This window comes from Elephantulus edwardii, unplaced genomic scaffold, assembly GCF_000299155.1.
Source record: "Elephantulus edwardii isolate Elephantulus edwardi_28Jun2011 unplaced genomic scaffold, EleEdw1.0 scaffold00024, whole genome shotgun sequence".
In the NCBI taxonomy this organism is placed as follows: Eukaryota; Metazoa; Chordata; class Mammalia; order Macroscelidea; family Macroscelididae; genus Elephantulus; species Elephantulus edwardii.
Genome location: NW_006399774.1, coordinates 24,390,429 through 24,416,088, shown reverse-complemented (window position 1 = coordinate 24,416,088; position 25,660 = coordinate 24,390,429). Strand labels below are relative to the sequence as shown.

The window sequence follows — 25,660 nt, the reverse complement described above, 5'->3', positions numbered from 1 at the left end:
GACTGGAGACTGTCCTCCATCAAACAGAGAGAAAGGCGCAGGGGGTGGGGGAGAGAGAGAGAGCTCGCGAACTGGAGATTGTCTTCCAGCACACATAACACACACACACATGGGGGGTGGGGGGTGTGACTGGATACTGTCCTCCATCAGAGAGAGAGAGAGAGATTGAGAGTGCGCCAGAGATTATCCCCCAGCACACACATACACACCCCCACCCCCAGCCCCACATGTGCGCGTGCACAAAGTGGCTGGAGCTTGTCCTCCATCAAACACACACACATACACACGGAGTGAGGGGGCATTGGCTGGAGACTGTCCTCCAGCAGAGAGAGTGACTGCACTTTCCCCTGGAGCTGCCATGCTGAACTTGAACTTCTTAGTAAACCGTGACAGTATACATTTCTGTTCTGTAAAATTATCAATGTGTGGTATTTGTGTTACAGCAGCACCAGTTAACTGTTATTGTTATTGCTGGTTTTAGGTGCTGTTGAGTCCGGTCTGACTCATAGTGACACTAACATGATCTGAACCCTGTCCTAGCCTATGACATCCTCACAGTCTCTAACATGCTCAAGGCCATTGCTTCAGTCACGGGGTCAATCCACCTCATTGGGGGTAACAAAGACATGCATGCAGGGTTGCTGAGTTAGACTTGATGATATGCAATGACAACACTGTTGTTGTTGTGTACCATCAAATTGGAACCAGCCCATAGCTGACTCTTCAGCAGATTTTCAGAAGTGGTAAATAGCACTGGAGGAAATTGTCTACCTATCTCTCATAGAGTAGCTGGTAGATTTGAACCATTTACCTTTGCATTGGCAGTACCTTTCCTTGGCCTAGTGGCAAGAAGCTGCACTGCAGTTCCAAAGGCACACGGTTCAAGGCCACTAGATGCTTTACGGGACAAGATGGACAATCTCCTCCCATGTGATTAACTGCCTCTGAAAACACACTGGAGGGTCAGCATTGGCTTGGTTCTGGCTCTCTGGTACACAATAACAAGCCACCAAAGAGCACTGCTATTATTAGAGGCTACCTAGTAATGGAAGGCCAGTGGCTTGGTGGAAAGGATTGCACTGCAAACCCAAGTTACATGAGTCGAATTCACCAGCTGCTCCATTGAAAAAAGATGAGAAGTTCCTTTCGTGCAATTTACAGTCTTCAAATATGTGCTGGAGGGCCAGGGTCAGACTCAGTGGTACACAGCAGCACCACCACTCTAGATGGCACTGGTAGACCTTCATGAGGGAAACAGGGCACAGCAGAGTCTGCAGATGAGATTGGGGGTCGGATGTCAGGATAAAGCAAAGAGAGTTGGTCATAATTAAGATTTCTCAAGTGACTTTTGCTTTCCTAAAGCCGGAAGTTATTATGGGGACCAATTTTTTATGGCTGAAGATTTGATAAGAATAAAATATGTAAACACTCCACCATGAACAATTCATCTAGTGCCAGAAGAGTTATTCTGGGTCCTCAGTGTCTGCGGCCAGGACTTCAAGCTTTGAGACCAGCACAGTGTCAGCTTGTAGGCAGAGTCTGGGGCTGATAGCCGGATGGTGGGGCTTAGCAAATATTTAACCAACATTATCTCAGCATATAACAGAGGATTCCGAAAATAGCAAGACGGATAATCACAGGGACAGGCACAGCAACAATCCTTTTCTATTTTAAGAAAACATCAGAAAATTACCTTTTCCCTGACTTCCTATTTCTGTGCATCTACACAATTCCAGAGCTAAAATATCCTATAGAAATGGGTTTTCTTGATTTGCTTTACATTTTTATTGATCTCTTCAAGTTTTTCCTTTGTGCTCTTGAGCAAACCTGGAATCACAGTGAACCGAGTACAACAAATCAAAACTTAACTCGATCCTATGCTCTCGTCACAATCAAATACTGCATAGGGCCACAGTTGTAGGACAGGACTAACATCAGGGTTGGAGGGAGACAGAGAACAATTAGATAAATTATGTAGACTGCATTGAAACAGATGAGGGAGAGAACTGTTTAAAAGCAATATGTGATTGGGAATTATGGTCCTGACAAGAGTCCAGAATGAAGACTGCATAGTGGACTGTACTCAGTGGGAAAGGAGTGGGATTGTATACCAATGAAAAAAGTTTTACTTTTCTTTTCTTTCTTTTTTTAATTGGGAAAAACATATTGGGGGTACAAGGAGGTGAGGGTTGGGGGCAGAAGGGTGACGATGGGCCAGGATGCAGTTGCAGAGCTGCACAGTTTGGTCGGTGGGGGGAGCAGGTGAAGGAAATAATGAGGGTCCAGAGGGGACCAGATCCTACAGAGGAATGACAAGCATTTTCCAATGGTAATTAAACCAACTGTCTTATTGATTTGGGAATTGGATGCCGACTCTCTGGCTTCTTCATGCCGAACAGGGGTGTAGATGTAAGGGGGGGAAGGGAGGATGCTTTATCACCTTACTGGTGGTCTTGGGTTAAAGCTGCTTGCCTTCTTGCTCTGTTAGAAGATATTTTCCTGTCATTTGCTCCCCTCTGGACTGCAAAGTGTTTTCCCAGGTGGGTCCAGTGGGGGTGGCTGGTTGAACCCAGAGGCTCCATCCTCCTTTGCTTCCTTAGCTGTCAGTTGTATTTCCTTTTTGTCACTGGCACTGGGTTCAGGGTCAATTCTGGAGTAAAACTCAGAGTTAAGGTTACCTATAGGAAAGGGAGCAAACCTAGAGAGAACAAACTTGTGAGTTACAAATAGAAGGGCTTTGAGGGTGTTGCTTTCAGGTTTACTGGGGGGGAGGGTGGCAGAAGGTGGCCTAGGTAACACTGGATACCCTAGGCATTTTTTTTTTTTTCTCCTTCACCACCCAGGAGTCAGTCTGGGGACAATGGCACAAGCTGGGGACTGAAGAGCTCACCCTGAGGGCTGCGACAGCTCACCCCGAGCCGAAGGCAGCCCGCCCTGGGCAGAGGGCTGCGACGGCTCACCCCGGGCCGGGGGCCAAGGGCAGCCCGCCCCTGGCAGAGGGCCGAGGGCAGCCGGCCCCGGGCAGGGGGCCGAAGTTTTACTTTTCAAAGAGAAGAGCAAACTGGGGGAGAGGGGTGGGCAAACCATCCTACAGTCCTGCGGCCAATTCTGACTGACAGTGATCCCCAGGACAGAGGGTTCGCATGACGGTAATCTTTATGGAGACTCAGAACCCACAGATGGACTCTTAGGTTGACTGCTTGGGGTTTAATCACTCTACCACCAGACTCCACTAATATGGCTCAATTCCATTTTTATTGTTTTTTAGTGAGTTTACCATGTGTGTAGTTTGGTTAGATTACAGGGCTGGTCAATTGGCAATCTGCTTTAAGCTGAGATTGAAGAGGAAATAGCCACTTCCTGGTTCTCCGTGACTGACGGAAGGAGGGTCCGATGACTGATTCTGACGGCTGACGGAGAAGGCCGATGCTCATTGAGAAGGCCGATGCCGACGGAGAAGGCCGATGTAGCCCACATGGAGCCCACCATGGTCGCGACTCAGCCTCCTGTTCCCTCTTTTCCCCAGACCTGCATTTCATAAGTCGGCATTCTGTTGCTGCCTCTTCGCATCAAAGTGAGTGAAGACTTGCATTTCTGAAGGCTGACGACAGGAAATGACAGAACTAAGACCTGTAAAAGGAGATTGCATTAGCTTGATCACACATACCATCCGTGCACACAGGTGCTCTCACCAGCTGCAGCCGGCAAGTTGCTGAGGACTGGCCTTGTATCATTGCATCGCCACTGGCTAGAGAGGGCTAGAGCTGTGAGTGGAGGGACACTGTGTGCAAATGCCACCCTCCCGGGCAGCTGGGAATCTAAAGTCAACCCAAGCAACAGCCTGGAGGAAGAACCCCAGAGCCTGGAGCAGTCTGGATTTTCACTGGCTGTTTGTCTGCAGAAGCTGGCCTCACAGGGCTATATCCCAGGTCAAGCACGTGGACGTTTCTTCAATTTTTCTTCATTTTCTTCATCATTTTCTCTATTTCTTACATTTTAGTTTCTTCATTTTTCTTTTCTTCTCCTTTTTTTTTTTTAATGACAACAAACACAACAGGTGCCATGGAGTTCACCAATTCCTGGTGATGCCGGTGGCAGAGCAGATCTGTGCGTGCCAGGCGTGTGCTCAGCAGGGGAATTTCTGGAAATTGATCTCCAGGCCTTCCTTCCCAGTGCCTGAGTGGACTTGACCTGCCAATTTTTCATTTCTCAGCTAAGCATTCTGTTTGAGGTCGATTTTAACTGGTTTCAATTTGCTAATTTGGAAATAAAACACTGGGGGTGGGAGGTGCACACACATGTGAAAAGGTGCTTGCTGGCTTGTTTTTCTTGGTCATCATTTGATCAAAAGACGAGAAACACTCTAAAATATCATGGTCGCATTCTCCTCAGTCAGGGACAACTACATCCTTGCAGAGTGCTCTTCCAGGAAGAATGCTTGTTGTTGTTGATTGCCGTCGAGCTGAGCACGACTCATAGTGATCCTATGAGCAAAAGGTAGCGAGCCTTTCCATAACTATCATCAAGTATCAAAGTTCATAAAGTTTCCAGAGGCATGTTGTTTAGAAAATGGATGCCACTCCTGCTTCCAAACCTGTCTTAAACTGGGAGCTCCACTAAACACTGTCCACCATGGGTAACCATTATGGCATTTGACACCCCGATGGCACAAGGTTCAGCATAACAGTAACCCCAGGTTACCTCAGTACAGCATATTGACAGAAGAGTGCTGTATCACTGAGAAGAATGTTCCTCCAAAATACAATAACAACCAACTTTAAATACAAAGGCCTTCCCCACGGTCTTGTTGACTCTAAACATGAGGCTTAAATAAAAAACCTACCAATACAGTATGTTGTTGTTATGTGCTGTTGAGTCACCTGCTACACAAAGTGACCCTATGTACAGCAGCTCTGAACCCTTCCCTGTCCTGAGCCAGTCTCACTAATTCTGACACACCAACCCCCATCACCCTAGTCACTTATCAATTCATCTCATTTGGGGTTTCCTCTCTTGCGCTGTCCCACCACCCTTCTGAGCATGATGTCCTTCTCCAAGGACCAGTCTCTCTTGGCCATGTGCCCAAAATATGTGTGATGGAATTATACTCTTTATATTTACTTGATATCAAAGTTATATATACATACATATAAAATTTATATTTAGTAGGAAAGTGTAAATGTTTTCCCCACTTTAGTGATTAGGAAAACCAATTAGACAATACATATTTACGACATGTATTAGGTACTGGACATTTCCTAATTTATGTGAGCAAGGAATTATAAAATGGGGACTTTACTCTGTAGAAGGTTAAAAGTGATAGGATTAAAAAACTGGAAATATTTATTCCAGTATTGGCCCAATAAAATGCATGTATACAATGCAAGAACTTTTGAAAATCTGAGTTGCGGAGGTTCAGATGAGTTTTAGAGCTCTTGTTTGAACCTTGACCTTTTGCTCTCTTCACAGATGGCATCCTTCATGCCCTCTCATAGATGATCTTCAATTCTTAGTGCTCAGTGCATCGAGCCTATCTATCCTTGAGATGATTTTAACCTCAGCTGGGAGATTCGAGGTTATATTGTGGTTGTCGTGGACTGGCTTGGATTTTCTTCAGCTTCAAATGAACTTGCACGTGATCTGTTCTACAGTCAGTACCTGATCTGGTTTTGGCTGCTCAGATCGAGCTTCTCCACCAGTTCATTCCACAGATGTCGTCAATCCGATTCCTTTGCAATCCATCAGGTGAGGTCCATAAGTATAGTGACTGTTTCTTAAAAAAGGTATTTGTGATGAATAAATCACTGGATGTACAGAATTCAATCATCAAATCTCTAGTGTAATTTCCATCACCAAGTCCCTAATTTTCCTTCATTTCTAACTTTTCCATTCCAGTCACCAATTATTACCGTGCATCGTGGCTGTATGTTTAGTCCATTTCAAAATGCAAAAATAAGTAGATTTCCTCATTCTGTACATCTTTGGGCTAACCTGTTAGGAGGACTTGCATTAACCAGGTCATTACAAAGACTGTTGTTGTTGTTGTTATGTGCCATCGAGTCGCGACTCATAGCGACCCTATGGACAACAGCCCTGAATTCTACTCTGTCCTGTGCCAATCTCACTGTCTCCAACACATCCATTTCGATTACCCCAGTCACTGAAACAATGCACCTCATAGAGGGTCTTCCCCTCTTGCCCTGTCCCTCCACCCTACCAAGCATGATGTCCCTCTCCAAGGACCTGTCCTTCTTTACAAAATGTCCAAAGTATGTCAGATGAAGCCCCAGAATCCTTGCATCCAAGAATCAGCCCAGTTTAACCCTCTCCAGGATGATTTTTTTTCCTAGCAGTCCATGGTACCCTCAATACTCTTCTCCAACACCACAGCTCAAAGGCATCAATTCTCCTTCTATTCTCCTTGGTCATTGTCCAATTCTCTGATGCATAACAAGTGATAGCAAAGGCCATGGTCTGTATCAGATGCACCTTAGTGACCAGAGAGACACCATTGCTCTTCAGGACTTTGGAGAGGTCCCTAATAGCAGACTTTCCCATGGCAATGCGCCTTTTAATTTCCTGGCTGCTGATGCCAAGAGTGTTGACTGTGGAGCCAAGCAAACTAAAGCTGTGAACAATCTCAATCTCTTCACCATCCATCCTGATGCTGCCAGTTGGTCCAGTGGTGAGAATCTTTGTTTTCTTGACATTGAGCCTCAATCTATATTGAAGGCTACAGTCCTTGGCCCTCTGCAGAAAGTACTTCAAGTCCTCCTCAGTTTCAGCAAGCAGGGTTGTGTCATCTGCATAATGCAGATTGTTGATAGATCTTCCACCAATCCTGATGCCACACTTATCCTCATAGAGCCCAGCCTCCCGGATAATCTGTTCTTCAAACAGTTTGAAAAGGTATGGAGATAGGATACATCCCTGGAGTACACCCTTGCCAATTTTGAACCATTCAGTGTTTCCTTGCTCTGTTCTGACGACTGTCTCTTGTTCAAAGTATAGGTTTCACATTAGCAAGATCAAGTGTTCTGGGATTCTCATTCTTCTCAGAGTCAGCCACGGTTTGTTATGATCCACACAGTCAAACGCATTTGCATAATCAATGAAACACAGATAGACATTCCTCTGGTATTCCCTGCTTTCAGCCAAGATCCATCTAACATTAGCTACAATATCCCTAGTACCATGACACCTTCTAAACCCAGCCTGGACTTCTGGAAATTCTCTGCTGATGTGCTGTTCCAGTCGTTTTTGGATAATCTTCAGTAGAATCTAGCTAGAATGCTAGCATGTGAAATCAATGATATTGTTCTATAGTTTCCACACTCTCTTGGGTCACTCTTCTTTGGAATGGGAACAAATATAGATTCTTCCAGTCAGTTGGACAAATGGTTGTTCTCCAGATTTCTTGGCACAACTTGGTGAGCACATCCAGGGCAGTATCTGTTAGCTGAAATATGTCAACTGGTATACCATCTATTCCCGGGACCTTATATTTTGCTATTTCCTTCAAAGCAGCCTGAACTTCTTCCTTCATCACCATAGGCTCTTACTCATATGTTGTTTCATGAAATTCTTCTGTGTCTGCCAATTTCTTTCGATACAATGACTCAGAATATTCTTTTCATCTTCTTTTAATACTTCCTGGATCATTAATATTCTGCCTAAAGCATTCTTGATTATAACAACTCGAGGTTTGAATTTGTTCTTCAGGTCCTTGAGCTTAAGAAATGCTGAATGATTTCTACCCTTTAGATTTTCTGACTCCAGCTCTTTGCACATTTCATTGTAACATTTTGCTTTGTCATCCGTGCTGCCTTTTGGAATCTTCTATTAAGCTTTTTAGTATCTTGAATTCTTCCTTGTGCTTTGTCTTCTCTGGGCTCCATTGCAATATTCAGAGTTTCTTCTGACATCCATTTTGGTCCTTTTTTTTTTCTCTTCTGTCTTTGTAATCACCATTTGCACTCTTTCTGGATGATACATTTGACATCCTCCCACAACTCATCAGGTCTTTGCTCATTAGCGTTCAAGGCCTCAAACCTGTTCCTGAGATGGTTCTAAAATTCAGGTGGGATGAACTCAAAACCATATTTTGATTCCCTTGGATTTGATTTAATTTTCCTCAGCTCAGCTTGAACTTGCATATGAGTAGTTGGTGGTCTGTTCTACAATCTGCTTCTTGCGTAGTTTTCACAGTTGATGTTGAGCTTCTCCAGCGGTTCTTTCCACAGATGTAATCAATCTGAGTCCTATGCATACCATCTGGTCAAATCCATGTGTATAACCTGCGTTTATGTCTCTTAAAAAATGTATTTGCAATAAGCAAGTCATTGATTGTGTAAAATTCAATCATTCTCTCTCCAGCTCCATTTCTGTCACTGAGTCCATGTTTGCAACTACTGAATCTTCTTCTCTGTTCCCAACTTTTGCATTCCAGTCACCCATTATTATCAATGCATCTTGAGAGCATGTTCAATCGACCTCCAACTGTAAAAGTTGGTGGAAATCATTCCTGTTCTTTGGCTCTGGTTGTTGGTGCATATATCTGAATGATAGTGGTATTCACTGGACTTCCTTGTAAGGGTAGGGATATTATCCTGTCACTCACAATGTTGTACTTCAAGATGGATCTAGAAATGACTTTAACTATGAAAGCAACCCCATTTTTTCTCACATTTTCATCTCCAGAGTAATAGATCATATAATCATTTGATTCAAAATGCCCCATGCCAGTCCATCTCATCTCACCAATGCCTAGTATGTCAATATTTACGCGCTCCATTTCTTCCTTAACAACATCTAATTTTCCTACATTCATCACAGAGGAGAACGAAAAGCCACAATGGATGTCAGAAGAGACTCTGAATATTACCCTAGAGTGTCCAGAGCCAAAACAAAGGGGAAAGATGCTGAAGTAAAAGAGAGGGATGTTGTTGTTAGATTTGGTCGAGTACAACTTATAATGAGTCTATCAACAGCCAACCTTGAACTTGCCCTCTCCTGGGCCATCTCACCATCTCTAAGACATTAGAGCCCAGTGCTGAGGTTACCGTGTCAATCCATCACGTCGGGGGTCTTCCTCTCCTTTGCTGACCCTCCATCATTCCAAGCATGAGATCCCTTTCCAAGGAACGGCCTTGTCTACTTACATGTCCAAAGTATGAAAGATGAAGCTTCCTCATCCTTGCCTCCAAGGGAACACCCTAGCTCACCCCTTCCAGGATATATCTGTTCTCTTGATAGTCCATGGGATGTTTGGTACCCTTCTCCAGCACCACAACTCAAAGGCATCAATTCTTATCTCATCCTTACTCATTATCCAGCTCTCTAGTGCAGAGCAGGTAATTGAGAAGACTGTGGCCTGAACTGGAAACATCTTAGTCTTCAAACTGACATCAGTGCTCTTCAGTATTTTGGAGAGGTCCCTGACAGCAGACTTGCCCAATGCAGTACAGCTCCTGATTTTTAGACTGCTGGTAATAAGTTGATTGATTGTATCCAAGAGGGGATAAAATTATTGACAGCTTCAATCTTTTCTCCACGTATCGTAATGTTGACTGTTTGGCCTGTGGTAAGGATCTTTGTCTTTTTGATGTTGAGATGTAATTCATATTGAAGGTTGTTGTCCTTGATTTTCTGCAGTAAGCTTTTGGTAATCTCCTTACTTCCAGCAAGCAAAGAAGAATGCTTAGCTTCTCTAACATATTTTTCATCAGAATGTCCTACCTTCCAATAGGGGGAAAGCCTACCTTCAGCAAAGACAGTTTCATCAGGGAAACGATGTGACTTGAGTGTGCAGAGGCTAAGATGGGGGAGCTGAAGTAAATTTTGTTTTAAGTTCTATGCTGTTTAGTGACATTGCCTTTCAATATCTGGAATCCACATTGCTCTGCATTTGAACCAAAGCAGGGACAGAGTGCTTTTCTCAACATGTGTGATTGAAAGGAAAACAGCGCTCACTCTTTGGAGAGGTCATAAGATATTTTACAGTGTGCTGAAATCAGAAGCTGCAGGCACTGCATGTGAGCACAGTCCCCAGCTGCTGGCGCTCCTGGGACATGCCTCAGTGCCCCCACGCAAGTCTTAGGAGGACAGGCCCATGGATGTTAAGTGTGCTTTTACTTCATGTTGTTTGGGTTTTTTACATTTCATGTTGGTTTGCATATAACGGTTTTGATTACACTGTAATTTAACCACTCTTCCAGCACCAGGGGGGCCCCTGGGATATAGTCTGGAGGGTGCTACACTGCTAACTCAAAGGTAACACCTCTCCAGTGGTTCAAATCCACCAGCCATTGTTGGGAAAAATACTGACAATCTCTTCCTAGGTAATTTACAGATACTGGAAACCTGCTAGAGATTCAGCTCAGCGTATTTTAAGAGCTGCACATTGTGATTTTGACTCAATATCAATGAAATTTTAAATTCCAGCACTAACTGAATTTACATAAATGTGTTATGCAGGTGACACAACCCTGCTTGCTGAAACTGAGGAGGACCTGATGCATTTGCTGCAGAAAGTCAAGGACTACAGCTTTTAATATGGATTGAAACTCAGCATCAAGAAAACAAAGATTCTTACCACTGGAACAACTGCCTTCAACTTGCTAGGCTCCACAATCAACATTCTTGACACCAGTAGTCAAAAAATCAAAAGATGAATTGCATTGGGAAAGTCTACTGTCAGGGACCTCTCCAGAGTACTGAGGAGCAATGATGTCAGTCCGGAGATTAAGGTGTGCCTGATCCAGGCCATGGTCTTCACAGTTACATGCTATCTATCAGAGAGCTGTACAGTGAATAAGGGTGAGAGGAGAAGAATTGATTCCTTTGACTTGTGGTGCTGGAGATAAGTATTGAATGGACAGCCAGGAGAAATAATAGGACTGTCTTGAAGAGGGTAAAACCAAGTTTCTCCTTGGAAGTAAAGGTTTTGAAGCTCTGTCTCACATACTTTGGGCAGGTGGCCAGTAGAGACTGGTCCTTGGAGAAGGACATCATTCTCAGAAGGATGGACAGACAGGGCAGGAGAGGAAGAACCCAGATGAGGTGGATTGATACAGTAACTGGAATAATACAGGGAGATGTGTCAGAGTCAACATGACTGTCTCAGGAAAGGGCAGGCTTCAGAGCTGCTGTACACAGAGTCGCTATGTGTCATAGATGACTCGATGGCATACAACAACAACAACAACAACAACTAATTTCACCATCTTTCAAACTCCTCAATCCAGAACAAAACCAAAAAACTAAACAAAATACTCATGATGACCGTCCAGCAGGTTTCTAACACAGGAGTGTGGCTGGGGGCTTCCCAATGCTGATCTTTTGCCCAGAAACCAAATGTTTAGTCTAAAAAGTAGCACTCTCTCTAGCTATCATGCCATGAAAAGTTGATAGAGAAAATCTGATATGAAAAAATGTAAATTGAGTTGACTCCCACACATAAATGTGAAAATACTCGTTATCTATGAAGCAGACCATGTAAAGCTCAAGATATACAATGAAGGGAAGTGTTACAGACCATCTAGACAGTAGTGTCACCGCCATTTAGTGCTATAGAATTTTTGGAGATCCCCCCCCCCCCAAGTCAGAGTTCTTAATTAAAACAAAACAAAACAAAAGCCCCCAACAAACTGAATTAAGCTATTCAGTGTAGTAATCATTTTTTTCCTTCAAAATTTAATTCTGATATAGTGAGATGATTGACTTACTCACCATCATGAAAGGGAAATAGTTTTGATCCTGTGCTCAGATTCTAGGATCATGAACGGCACTGGCCCTCGGGGAAGAGAGGCTTAGAGGGAAAGACCATCAGTATAAGTGTTTCATCAATGTGTGGAATACTGACTGCTCAGATATGCCTACTGTAATTCCATTTTCACTCCTGTTATAATGGAAACTCAGAGTACAATGTGCTTCTATCCAATTATTATTTGAATTCTCGCACTAGCACCTGCAAACCCCACCTAAAATAGAGAAGGTGGAAGCAGCATGTAGAAAGCTTTAAATTGTCAGCGTGACCAAAATCTTAGAATCGAGTTAGCTTTCCAGGGGAAACCATTCATAGACACAGAAGAACACTCAAGGGCACACAACGAGGAGATGCTCTGAACTGGCCGTCACCAAGCGGTCGTTTCAGCCGAGCCGTTCAAATGGTCCTCTGCCACTGTTTACTTCAGAGACGGTGCTGCTTTCACAATGAAGCCTGCATGACTGTGTCGACAAAGCCAGGCAAAGCAGCCCACGGAAAATATAGGACTATGTCTCTTATGATTATAGATGAAAAAATCCTCATCAAGATGCTAACAAACTGAGAAGCAGAAAGACAGAACTAAGGTTAGCAACAACGGCCATAGCTTGGGGGTAACTCCTTCTCCTTCCTACCACCCCCCAAAAACCCACTAGTAAAACACATCTAACACCTTATTAAAATAACTATATGCTTTGATCAGGTGGGTATCCAGAACTGTAAGGGTGGATCGAAATAATAAGGCCAATAGATGTAATACATAATATTAATAGAACAAAGGAGGGAAAACGGATCAATTTAGTTGATGAAGAAAAGGTATTGGATAAAATCTAACGTCCTTTCATGATAACACTCAGAACGCTAAAAATTAAAGAGTACTTTCTTAACACAATAAGGGCTATTTGTTTATAGGCAACATATTCAAATCCTGAATATTTTCCCTATAAGTTCAAGGACAAAAGATGTACAGTCACTTCAGAATTGCTATTTAATATTACACTAGAAGTTCTAGTTATAAGGCAAGAGAACAAAATAAAAGGGATATAAATCAGAAAAGGAAAGGTTTAAAATGGTTTATGTGTGAAGATTACATGATCCTAAACAACTTGCCTCTGGAAACTCTATGAACTTTGATAAATGATGATAGTTTTAGAAAGGCTTCAGGCCTTTTTTTCTTAGGGTCGCTATGAGTCGTGCTCGACTCGAAGGCAATTAACAACAACAACATACATATAAAACCTCAGAGAATCCACAGGACATCTCTTAAAGCTATGAACAAATTCTTCAAAGTTTCAAGGCACAAAATAGGTAAACAAAAAGCAACACTTTTTTTTAATATACCAGCTTTAGACAATGTTGTTGCTATGAGACATCGAGTCGCTTGTGATTCATAGTGACGCTATGTAGAAGAGCCCTAAATTCCATTCTATCCTGTGCCAACCTCACCTTCTCAAACACACTCATTCCCACCACTCCAGTCACAGAATTGATCCATCTCATCCAGGGTCTTCCTCTCCTGCGCCGTCCCTCCGCTCTCCCCAACACGATGTCTCTCTCCGAGGACCAGTCCCTCCTTGCAACATGCCCAGAGTATGTCAGATGAAGCTTCAGAATCCTTGACTCCAAGGAGCATTCTGGCTTCACCCTCTCCAGGACAAACCTGTTTGTTCTCCTAGCAGTCCATGTATATTCAACACTCTTCTCCAGCACCACAGCTCAGAGGCATCAATTCTCGTTCTATCATCCCTATTCACTGTCCAACTCTCCGATGCATAGCACGTAATTGCGAAGACTATAGCCTGGATCAGGCACACCTTAGTCTCCAGCCTAATGTAGTTGCTCTTCAATACTCTTGAGAGGTCCCTCAAAGCTGACTTTCCCAATGCAATTCATCTCCTGATTTCCTGGCTGCTGTTACCAAGGGTGTTGACTGTGGAAATAAGTAAATTAAAACTGTTAACTATCTCAATCTCTTCACCATCCATCCTGATACTGCCAATTGGCCCAGTGGTGAGAATCTTTGTTTTCTTGATGTTGTGCTTCAATCCATATTGAAGGCTGCAGTCCTTGACCTTCTGCAGCAAACTCTTCAGGTCCTCCTCAGTTTCAGTAAACAGGGTTGTGTCATCTGCATAACACAGGTTGTTTATGATTCTTCCACCAATCCTGATGCCACATTCCTCCTCGTACAGCCCAGTGTCTTGGATAATCTGTTCTTCATACACATTGAAAAGGTATGGAGACAAAATACATCCCTGATGGACCCCTTTCTTGATTTTGAACCACCCAGTGTCTCCCTACTCTGTTCTGATGACTGCCTCTTGGTCCAAGTATAGGTTTCGCATTAGCACAATCAAATGTTCTGGGATTCCCATTCTTCTCAGAGTCAGCCACAGCTTGTTGTGATCCACACAATCAAAAGCCTTTGCACAATGAAGCCCAGATAGACATTCTTCTGGTATTCTTTCCTTTCTGCCAAGAGCCATCTAACACTAGCTATAATATCCCTAGGACCACGACCTCCTCTAAATCCAGCCTGCACATCTGGCAGTTCTCTGTTGACATATTGTTCCAAACGTTTTTGGATAATTTTCAGAGCATCTTGCTTGCATGTGATGCTAATGATATTGTTCAATAATTTCCACACTCTATTGGGTCACCTTTCTTTGGAATGGGAACAAATATTGATCTTTTCCAGTCAGTGGGCCAGCTGGCTGTCTTCCAGATTTCTTGGCACAACTTAGTGAGCACATCCAGGCCAGTGTCTGTTTGTTGAAATAAATCAATTGATATGCTTTCAACTCCTGGAACCTTGTTTTTTGTCAATTCCTTCAGTGCGACTTAAACTTCCTCCTTCATCACCATAGGCTCTTGCTCGTATGTTATTTCATGACATTCTTCTGTGTCAGCCAGTTTCTTCTGATGCAATGACTCTGTGTACTCCTTCCATCTTCTTTTGATACTTCCTGGATCATTTAACATTCTATGCAAAGTATCCTTAAGTATTGCCACCTGTGGCTTGAATTTTAGACAATACAAAAGGAAAATAAAAAAAAAAATCATTCCACTTACGACACTACCTAAAAGAAAATATCTAGTGATAACTTTTCTATAACCAAGGATATAACAAATCTATACACTAAAAACTCTAAAATATTTCTCATGTAAACGACAAGAACATAAACAAATGGTAAGAAATCCAATATTCATTATTTAAAAGATTGAATGTTGTTAAGCTTTCACTATATGCATTTGAGATCTAGACAATGAATGAGGATGACAGAAGAATCAATGCCTTTGAATTGTCGTGTTGGAGAAGAACTCTGAAAATGACATGGACTGACAAAAGAATATGCGGAATTGTCCTTGAGAAAGTACAACCAGAGTGCTCCTTGGAGGGCAGGGATGCTAAAGCTTCGTCTCACATACTGTGGTGTGTTGTTAGGAGAAGTTATTCTTTGCAAGGCAACATAATGCTTGGAAATGTAGTGAGTCAGTAAAAAAGATAAGAAGACCCTAAACAAGATAGACGGGTTGATACAGTGACTGTGGCAATGGGGTTCAAGTGTGTTGGGGATACTAAGGACGGTGCAAGACAGGACAGGGTCCAGATTTGCTGTGTTCAACTCGACAGCACCCAGAACAACAGCAACAATGTTACCAAGGAAATCTATTGATTTTGCACAATCCCTGTAAGAATTCCAATAGCTTGCCCTCCTCTAGAAATGGAAAAAATTCATCTTCAAGTGAACAAAAAATGTCAGAGAACTCAAGACTTTAAACCATAAGGCTATAGCAACTGAAACAGCTTGGTGCTGGTATAAGGATAGGCATATAGAACAATGGAATGAAATTGACAGTCCAGACATGAACCTCTACCAGTATAGACAAGTGATCTTTGACAAAGTTCAATTCCATTTAATATGAAAAGTATCTTCAAAGTATGGTGTTGGACCAACTAGATTTCCACACAGCTAGATCCATTCCTCATGCTGCAAGCAAAAGTTGAGACACCATGAGTTAAAGGCCAAAACATCAAAGCTAAAGCCATAAAACATCTTTTAGAAAAACCAAAACAAACTTAGGAACAAGTTCTATACTTTTCATTTGGTAATGCTATCTTACGTTTAATACTCAACATATGAGTGATACAAAAAGAAAGAACTTATACAATTTATGGCAATTAAAAATATTTGTGAGTAAAAGAAAATTATTAAGAGTTTAATTTTTGGGGAGCTCTGGTGGCCTAGTGGCAAGAAGCTGCAACTACAATCCCAGAGGTGCACGGTTCAAATCCACCAGATGCTCTGCCGGGGAAGGAGGGGCAATCTCCTCCTGTACCAGTCAGATCTGATTTGACGGTACACATGCACAAAAAATAATAAAATAAAATAAAAAAGATATTTTTAATAAAAAAAGTTTAATTTTTAACATATATAAAGTACACTTGTAGCCCAATAACAAGAAGACAAATGATCAATTTTTTTTAAAATTCTGGAATGGCCAATTTACAGATGAGTAGAAGAGTAGTTTCCAGAGGATGTTTTTGAATTTTAGCTTCAAGTGATACAGAAGATTGACAATAAATAGTGACAATTACACAATATTGTGTATGCAATGAATACCACTGAACTGGATAAAAAAGCAAGGATTTGCATAGATATTTCTATAAAGAAAGTATAAATATAACCAACAAGTTTATGTAAAGAAAGTGAACATCATGAACTATCCAGAAATCATAAAACAATGCTATCATGTTAAATCAATTATCAACTGTCAACTTTTTACTGTTAAAAAATATAAAGGGGAAATAATTGTACAGCGACTGTGCAGAGCCAGTTGGTGGTTCCTCCAAGTGTTTTCTTTAAGATCACCATTGTTGTTACGTGGCGTCGACTTGCCTATGGCTCCTAGTGACACTATGTACCATAGCTCTGAACACTGTTCTATGTCGCGACCCAGTCTCACTGCCTCTGACACACCTGCCCCCACTACCCCAGTTACTGTGTCAATCCATCTCATCTGGGATCGTCCTCTCTTGAGCCGTCCTACCCCTCCCAGCATGACGTCCTTCTCCAGGCACTAGGGTCTCCTGGACCCATGCTCAATGTATGTAAGATGGTGCTTCAAAATCCTTGCCTCCGAAGAGCAGCATGGTTTCACCCTCTACAGGATAAACCTGTTTGTTCTTTTGGCAGATCATGGTATGTTCAATACTCTGGTCCAGCAGCACAACTCAAAGACATCAATTCTTCTTCTCTCATCTTTGTTCATTGTCCAGGTCTCTGATGCATGGCAAGTAATTGCAAAGACCATGGCCTAAATCATGAGTCTCCAGATTCACTGACATCATTAATCTTCAGCTTTTTCCAGAGGTCCTAGGCAACAGTGTTCCCCAGAGTAATTTGTCATTTAAGTTCTTGACTGCTGGTGCCAAGAGTGTTGATTGTAGATCTATGCAAGCTGAAATTGTTAACAACCTCAAGCTCTTCTCCATCTATCATGGTGCTGCCAATTGGCCTAGTGGTAAGAGTCTTTGTCTTCTTGATGGTAACTTCAATTCATATTGAAGACTACATATAGTCCTTGACCTTCTACAGCAAACACTTCAGGTCCTCCTCACTTTCAAGTTTGTGTCATCTGCGTAACGCAGGTCATTAACGAGTCTTCCTCCAATGGTGATGCCACACACTCCTCCTTGTAGAGTTAGTTCAGCCTCATGAATTATGTATCCCTCATATGGGTTGAAAAGGTATGGAGACAGGATCCATCCCTGCTGCTCTCTTTCCTGATTTTGATGAAGCAATTCCTGTCCTAAGCAGACAGCCCCGCTGTGAGGTCAGTGATTAAGTAGATCCTTCCATGCCATTGTTCATTGTAACATTGCTCACCGTGGCCAGAAATGCCAACTTACCATGTGTCCATCAACAAATTAATAGATTAGCAATATGAGGAAAACATGTACAATGAAATACTGTCCAGTTATACAAAAGAATACTGTCGGGACATGACATCACAAGGGTGGAGCTAGTTAAATCATGGTACGTTAAATTAGCCACATACCAAAGGCCAGATTTTAAATTATTCCACTGATTTGAAATTCTGGAATGGCCAATTTACAGACACAGAAAGTAGAAGAGTGGTTTCCAGAGGATGTTATTGTTTTTGAGTTTTAGCCTGAAGTGGTGCAAAAGATTGAAAATAAATAGTGACAGTTACACAATAATGTGTATGCAATGAGTACCACTGAACTGGATAAAATAGCAAGTTTGATATTATTTGTATTTTACAAACACACACACACTCACACATACACATACCCTAAAGGTGATGTAACTGAGGGGCAAGGACATTGTTATGACTGTGATTTAAAAAAACAATTAGCACCAATGTTGGTTTGTACTTCGAACAAAGAGTAGTCTTTGATCTTTGGCTCCTGTTGCTTTCCTTTAAAATGCAGTCTGCAGGGAGGACACATCAGGTCTTCCTGAGCAAGCACCCACTTTCCCTGCAATTTGGTGGCTGAGATCAGCAGTGGAACGTCAGTCACACTGTCTCACAGTCTGGGTTCATCTTGTGGAAAGTGTATCACAGGCATGTGTGATTTCAACCCCAGGAGAAACCATGTGTAGTGAGGCCAGGCCATTCAGAGCGCACCTGCTCTCTGCACATTTCCCAAATCTACCCCACACAAGAAAGAATAAGACTAAAAATGATGGTTCACAACAGTACGGAGAAATTGCCCTGAGGCGTGAGGTGCCACCTGTCCTCGTTGACCACTTCAGGTGCCACCTGTCCTGGTTGACCACTCTGCATGTGGGAAATGCTTGTGGAGGCCATTACTCCTTTTGCACAGCCTCCTGACACTTCTTTCGTCTTCATCTTCTTTTGCTGCTTTCTGGGTCATTCAATACATTGCCCACAACATCTGTCAACATTGCTATACGAGGCCTAAATTAGTTTTTCAGTTCTTTCAGCTTGAGAAATGCAGAACAAGTTCTTCCCTTTTTAGTCTCCAACTCCAGCTCTCTGCACATTCCATAATAATACTTTGCTTTGTAATCCCGAGCTGCCCTTTGAAATAATCTGTTCAGCTCTTTCACTTTGACAGGTTTTCCTTAAGATTTGGCTTCTCGATAATCTAGTGCTATCGTTAGAGTCTCTTCTGACATCCATTTTGGTTATTCCATTCTCTTCTGTTTTTGTAATGACCTTTTGCTTTCTTCATGGATGATAACCTTGATATCATCCCACAACTCCTCTGGTCTTGTATCATTGGTGTTCATGACTCAAACCTATTCTTAAGATGATAATGAAATTTCAGTGATCATATCTTGGTTCCTGTGGACTTATTTTCATTTTTGTCAGCCTCAATTTAAACTTGCATATGAATAACTGATGTTCTGACCCACAGTCTGCCCCTGGCCTAATTTTAACTGCTGATATTGAGCTTCTCCAACTATTTCTTCCACAAACATAGTCAATCTGATTACTACACATCTCATGAAATGAAATCCACATGTAAAGTCATCTTTTGTGTGTTTTAGAAAAAGTATTTACAGCGAATAAATCATTGTAAATACAAAATTCAGTCATTCTATTTCCAGCTTCTTTTGTATCACCAAGCCCGTGTCTTCCAACTGACATGTTGTTTAGGAGAGGCTATTCCTCTAGGATAAACATTATGCTTGGAAAGGTGGAGGGTCAGTGAAAGAGAGGAGGACCCTCAAGCAGCTGGATTGACACAGTGACTTCACCAGTGGGCTCAGGTGTGCCAGAGATGATGAGGACGGCTTAGGAGAGGACAGGGTTCAGATCGGTTGTTCTTAGGGTCCCTGTGATTTGTGCTCGACTCAATGTCACCTAGCAAGTAACAACAACAAAATGGACTTTTTAACTTTTATCAGATACTAGTGTGTTGTAATAAAAAAGCTTGACGCTCCAGTGGTTTACAGCCACCACTACTCTGAGTTAGAAAGATGGGAGCCTTCCACTAAGATTTACAGCTTTGGAAATCCAATGTTAAGTTGGAATTTATGCCATGGAAATGAACTTTTTGAGCTCTGTGCAGATTTCAACACCAGATAACAATTATATTGGTTAGATAGGACCTTTCCTACCACTTCTATCCTCTCCTCTCTCATTACAAATATGGAGAGCTCTAAGAAGTCACTAAAGGACTCAGGCCCAGTGAAGGATGAGAGAGAAGTAGAAAGCAACTCCCACAACTCCATTGAAGATTTCTGAGCCTACGGAAGCCCTTGGGCTGTGGGAAGAGAAATGGGATCAAACTTCAGTTGGGTGAGAGTGTGGACTTCTGATGTTACCTTGAACCAGACATCAATATATGAGAGTGAGCATTTTAGGGGTTTTACTCAGGCAAGAGGGAACAAAAGGCCATCAGAACACTATAGCTTCTTGATGCTTCTACTCTGCCAAGTTCACCATGTCAAGATGTATTTACAATTAAGGTTTTTGCACATGGCTAGTTTTACTCACATGGTGATTTTTCTTTTTTACCAATGTTTTCAGACCACATTAACTAATTGTTCTGAGGTAGTAAAGAACCAGGCTGAGAGTAGCAGGCTTTATGTAGACTTCCATCATGAACTCTGAATTCTCTGAGCACTCTGTTGTATTTCTTTCAGCTCTTCTTTCTAACTTGAACCAGAAATGCCACTGGAATCCAGCTATTCAAACCAATTTGGCAAGTGTGCTTAGATTGAGTGGAATTTGGAGCTGTGGAAAATACTGAAAACCAAGCAGACCATTAAAAAAAAAAAGAATCAACTGACCCAAAAGAATTTCCATAAGGATTTGATTTTAAATTTAAACCAAAACTTTGAATACTTTATTCCTGAGCCACCCCTGAGTAAGACTAAAATTTAATAAAATGCAGTATGGGAATGGAAAAGATCTCTTGTTTCCTGTTTTGTAGAACTTCCAATAATTGAAATCAAATCATCTGAGGTTTGAGGTCTACACACTGCGTGCTTCAAGGATGTGAGGTTGGATGTCTGACATCAAAGATTTGCCTTTTACTTGGGCACATACTATAAAAATAGATAAAAGTATTAAGTAATGGGGATGTAGCCAATTGTCCCAAAGTAGCATGCATAATAATGTGTGTATTTGTGCATATGTGTGTGTTTCTTCCAAGTAAATGACAAACCTTGTAGTAGCTGCAAGACTTTAAAGAAGAAATTTTTATCCTGGAATTATAGTTACTACTTCTCTTTCAATTGCTACACCTGGATCTTCCCACTCACATCATGATAGTCACCTTCCCCTTGGGTGCCTGTGTGTGTGCATACATTATATGTGTGTAGCCCAGGAATGGAAATATGACACTTTCTTTCAAGTCCACCTATATATAGAGTACAATCGAAGGTAAAGTGTGTAGTAAACAAGACTTGACTAAAAGCAGCTCAGTGTCCGAGGAAATATGCTCACAGAGGCACAAGAGAGAAGTGATATGATTTCCTTCTTTGCAGTTTTAGAGTTGCCAGGCTGCTCTTCCAGGGAACCTCTGGGTGGGTGGGAACCACCAAAGGACTTCTGCTAGTAGTTGAGTTCTCAAACACTTAACCATTTAAACCCCGTGTCTTTGCTTGAATCCGCCATCTGCTCTTCGGTAGGAAGATGGGCAATCTCTCCCCGGCCCCCGTGAGATTTACTGCCTCTGAAGATCTGCAGGAGGGTGTGCAATCAGTAGTGCATAACAACAACAACAACACAAACAACAGAATCACCCGTCAGTGATGTTCACTCCAGGCTCCATGGGCTTCCAGCCTTAAGAGGAGGAGCCCTGAAGGAGAGTTCCTCTTCTGTCTGCACAAAGACAATCTCATCTTACAACCTACCTTGGACGGGTCAGCCCACCTGGTGTTAGTGCTTGGTGGCACTGGTGGTTAAGTGTTTTGCCACTATCAGAAGTCTCTCAGTGGCCCCCACGACCCAGAGGCTCTTTGGAAGACAGTTCTGATGATCTGAAAGATCGTAGCCCCCAAAATCCTACAGCCAGTTCTACTCTGTGACCATGGGTTTACCAGGAATAGGAATCGACTGTAACAACTAGCAATGGCAACAACAAACACAGGAGAGACTAGGGAGGGTCTAGGGTGTGAACTTGGGGACATTCCGGGTAAAACAGCATGGAAAAAACACAGAAGAAAAAAGGCAACATTTCAAAGGCATATTTGTAAACATTAATCGTATCAAACACAATTTTAAATATCAACTTTTCTTTTACAAACTTTCTGTTGTTGTTTAGCAGAAACTTTGGTTTTAACTTCAAGATTAATTTTGTTCTGTGATATTGACTTCAGTCCTTGCAGTTACCAGTAACCTTCCCACTTCGTCTTTGTGTTTCCCGTTTCCAGTCACCCTTTTTCCCTATTCTTTTCTGAGCTGATCTTGGGCCTGTGCTACCCTTTGATGTCATATGGTTCATTGTTCTCAGGAGTTCACACCTCCGTAATGGTGGTGTTCATTTATGGACCTTTCTGCTGTTTGACTGGTAGCCGAATCTGCAGATGAGTTCAGTATCAGGCTTGAAGAATGACCAACAGCCACAGTCTTGAGGGTTCCATCAGTTTCTATCAGACCAGTAAACCTGATTTTGAGTTTTGTTCCACATTTACTCCCACTCTATCTAGAACCTTCCATTCTGATTCCTTTAACGTTGGGCACCATGTAGTTCTTCTGGTTTCAAAGTCCTGAAGAGTGAAGTTCACATGGATAGTGGTCCCTTGGACTAATACACAAACAATTTGAAATTGTTTTAGAAATTAAATTCTCTAACCAGCATGTTAAGACCATGGGTGACGAATGAGAGAAATGTAGATTCAATCCTGTGATCAGGGCGAGGTCTCCCTCCCTCAAACTCAGTTTATCTATTTTTCAGACTTATGACGTGTCCCAATATGAAAAAGAAGACAATCATAACACCTTCCTGATTTTAAACCACAGAGTATTCCTTCATTCTGTGCAAACAACTGCTTCCTGATCAATGAAGTGACCAGCAGAGCATCACCACACACCTGGAGAAGCCTTGAGTGTGCATGGACGTTGTTGGTAAAATATTTCACTTTCTTGTACAAAGTTTTTTTATCTTAAAATCTTTTAATGACCTTCTTCACCCACACTGACTTATTATTGTAGACATTGAAGATGTGTAAAGAAATATAAAAATATTTATATAAGTATATATTTATTTATAGAAATATATAAATTATATGTATATAAAAGAGTTCTTTTTCCTTCAATTTCTAGTTATATCAAAAACTCTTGTGCTTTTAATTAAAAAACTACTTATTTTAAATAAATGCTAACATGCTTTTTACTCCAAAGCTTCGGATGGTATAAAAAAGTAATACCTCAATCCCAGTGAGCCTCAATATGCCCCCAGAGTTAAAAAAGTATGTAGCCATCTGTGTGGGCTCACACTAACTTAAAATAGCCCAAAACCAAGTGTTACCCATAAAAATAGCAGTAACATCAAGTACAAGATATTCTAAAAAAAGCCAATATTTTCCTTTTCCTAGAGATAAACAAAGCTTAGTGCCTATCATTAATCAATTTTTTAAAGCAAGAATAATTTTTTACAAAAATCTTTATAACACTCCTCTCTTAGCAGTCTACAAGCCAAATTGTAAAAAAGATTAGTCCGAAACTTAAGCCCTGTCAATAAAAGTATACTTCCTCTACATCCAGTAGTATCCAACCCATACACTTTAATAACCCGAGTATTTCCAAAGTCTGTTTCCCAGTATTAAACATGAATGATACATTCTTTATTATACCTCTCCACTCTCAGCCTTTATTTAACTTTGATTAAATTGACCCAGAAATTCTAAGAACAAGTCAATATCTATAGTTAAGCAAAAATTAAAAGAAACCCCAATACTCTCAACTTTTATTTGCTTTAGGGTAGACTGACTCAGAAATTCTAAGAACCAGTCAATATCTATATTCAAGCAGGAAGAGAATACCAACAGTACTAAGTTCTTTCATAAAGAGAAGAGCATAGTTTTGCTTTCAAGTAGTAGGTCTGACTTTGTCAGAATTTGAACGCTAACAAAAGTTGTGACAGTTAAGAAAGTTATAAAAATATAAGAGAACGTGAATATTGTTAGAAAGAGAAGTAGTAAAATGTTCTACATAGTCTTGAGTTAAGAAAACAAATCAAGCTTAAAGAGATCTTAAATTGTTCTACCAAATTCAGTCCAGTAAAATTACTCTATTGTTGATTATCCCATTGTTTGTTAGACTAGTTCCTCAACAAATATCCAAATTGTCAGCATATGACATTTCTTCCTTGAATTTGTACAAAAGCAAGTCCCCACAATCAGGCCGGAATTGCCCCAGGCCACATGCAAATTCCCTCCACTGCCCCCTCCCCCCATGTTTTTCACCCTTGAGGAATTCCCCTAAAGTCATACTCCTCTTGCAAAGTTCTTATCCAAATCTCCCCTCCCTCTGTAACAAAGACATAATCCAGAACTACCAGAAAACAAGACCTATGGAGAGCTTCCATCGTCCCCACCCACCCCATACACCGAACTCTTTCCCAGCCTAATTTAACCAGACCTAACCCAGATTCACTTGACTTTCTTCTCAAGAAGCCCACATCTTTCCCTTCCACTGTTGTTGTTATGGGCCTTTGAGACCTCTGGTAACAAGCCTGAGTACAACAGCTCTGCAGCCTGCTCTATCCTGAGCCAGTCTCCCTGGCTCTGACACGCCTGCCCTCATTGCCCTAGTTACTGTACCACTCTATCTCATCCAGGGTCTTCCTCTCCTGTACTGTCCTTCCATCCTGCCAAGCATGATGTCCTTCTCTAAGGATCTGTCCCTCTGGCCACATGCCCAAAGTATGTGAAATGGACTTTAAAAATCCTCACCTCCAAGAAGAAATGTGGTTTCACCCTCTCCAAGACAGACCTAATTGTTTTCTTGGCAGTCCATGGTATGTTCAAGACTTTTCTCCAGCACCACAACTCAAAGGCATCAATTCTTCTGCCATCCTTAGTCATTGTCCAGCTCGCTGATGCATAGCAAGTAATTATGAAGACCAGGACCTGGATCAGACACACCTTATTCTCTAGACTGACATCATTGCTTCTCAGTACTCTTGAGAAGTCTCTGACAGCAGACTTACCTAATGTAATTTGACTTTTGACTTCCTGACTACTGGTGCCAAGAGTGTTGATTTTGGAGCTGAGCAAGTTGTAACCATTAACAACCTCAATCTATTCTCCAGCTATCATGGTGCTGCCAATTGACCCAGTGGTGAGATTCTTTGTCTTCTTGATATTGAACTTCAATCCATATTGAAGACTACTGTTCTTGACTTTCTGTAGCAAGCACTTCAGGTCTTCTTCAATTTCAGCAAGCAAGGTTGTGTCATCTGCATAACATTATTAGCTGTTGATGAGTCTGCCTCCCATTCTGATGCCACATTTCTCTTTATAGAGCCCAGCCTCCTGAATGATCTGTTTTCCTCCCTTCTATTTTGGGGCTTCGTCTGACATACTTCGGACATGTTGCAAGGAGAGACAGGTCTTTGGAGAGGGACATCATGCTGGGTAGAGTAGAGGGACAGCGCAGGAGGCGAAGACCCTCTATGAGGTGGATTGATTCAGTGACTGGGGTAATCGGGATGGGTGTGTCAGAGGCAATGCGATTGGCACAGGATAGAGCAGGGTTTAGGGCTGTTGTACATAGGGTCGCTATGAGTTGCAAATAACTTGACGGCACATAACAACCACAACAACAACACAGAGGCAGTTGTCAGATCAGAGCAAGGGAACACTGCATGGTTCAAAATTGGGAAGGGCGTACGCCAGGGATGTGTCCTGTCTCCATACCTCTTCAACTTGTATGCAGAACAGA

The 25,660-nt window shown here is 41.9% G+C and overlaps 1 pseudogene; it reads right to left on the bottom strand.

Annotated features, from left to right (window-relative positions):
• LOC102872768 overlaps positions 1-3,489 on the bottom strand; it is a 25,195-nt pseudogene extending 21,706 nt beyond the window's left edge.
• Positions 3,490-25,660: the final 22,171 nt, after the last annotated feature.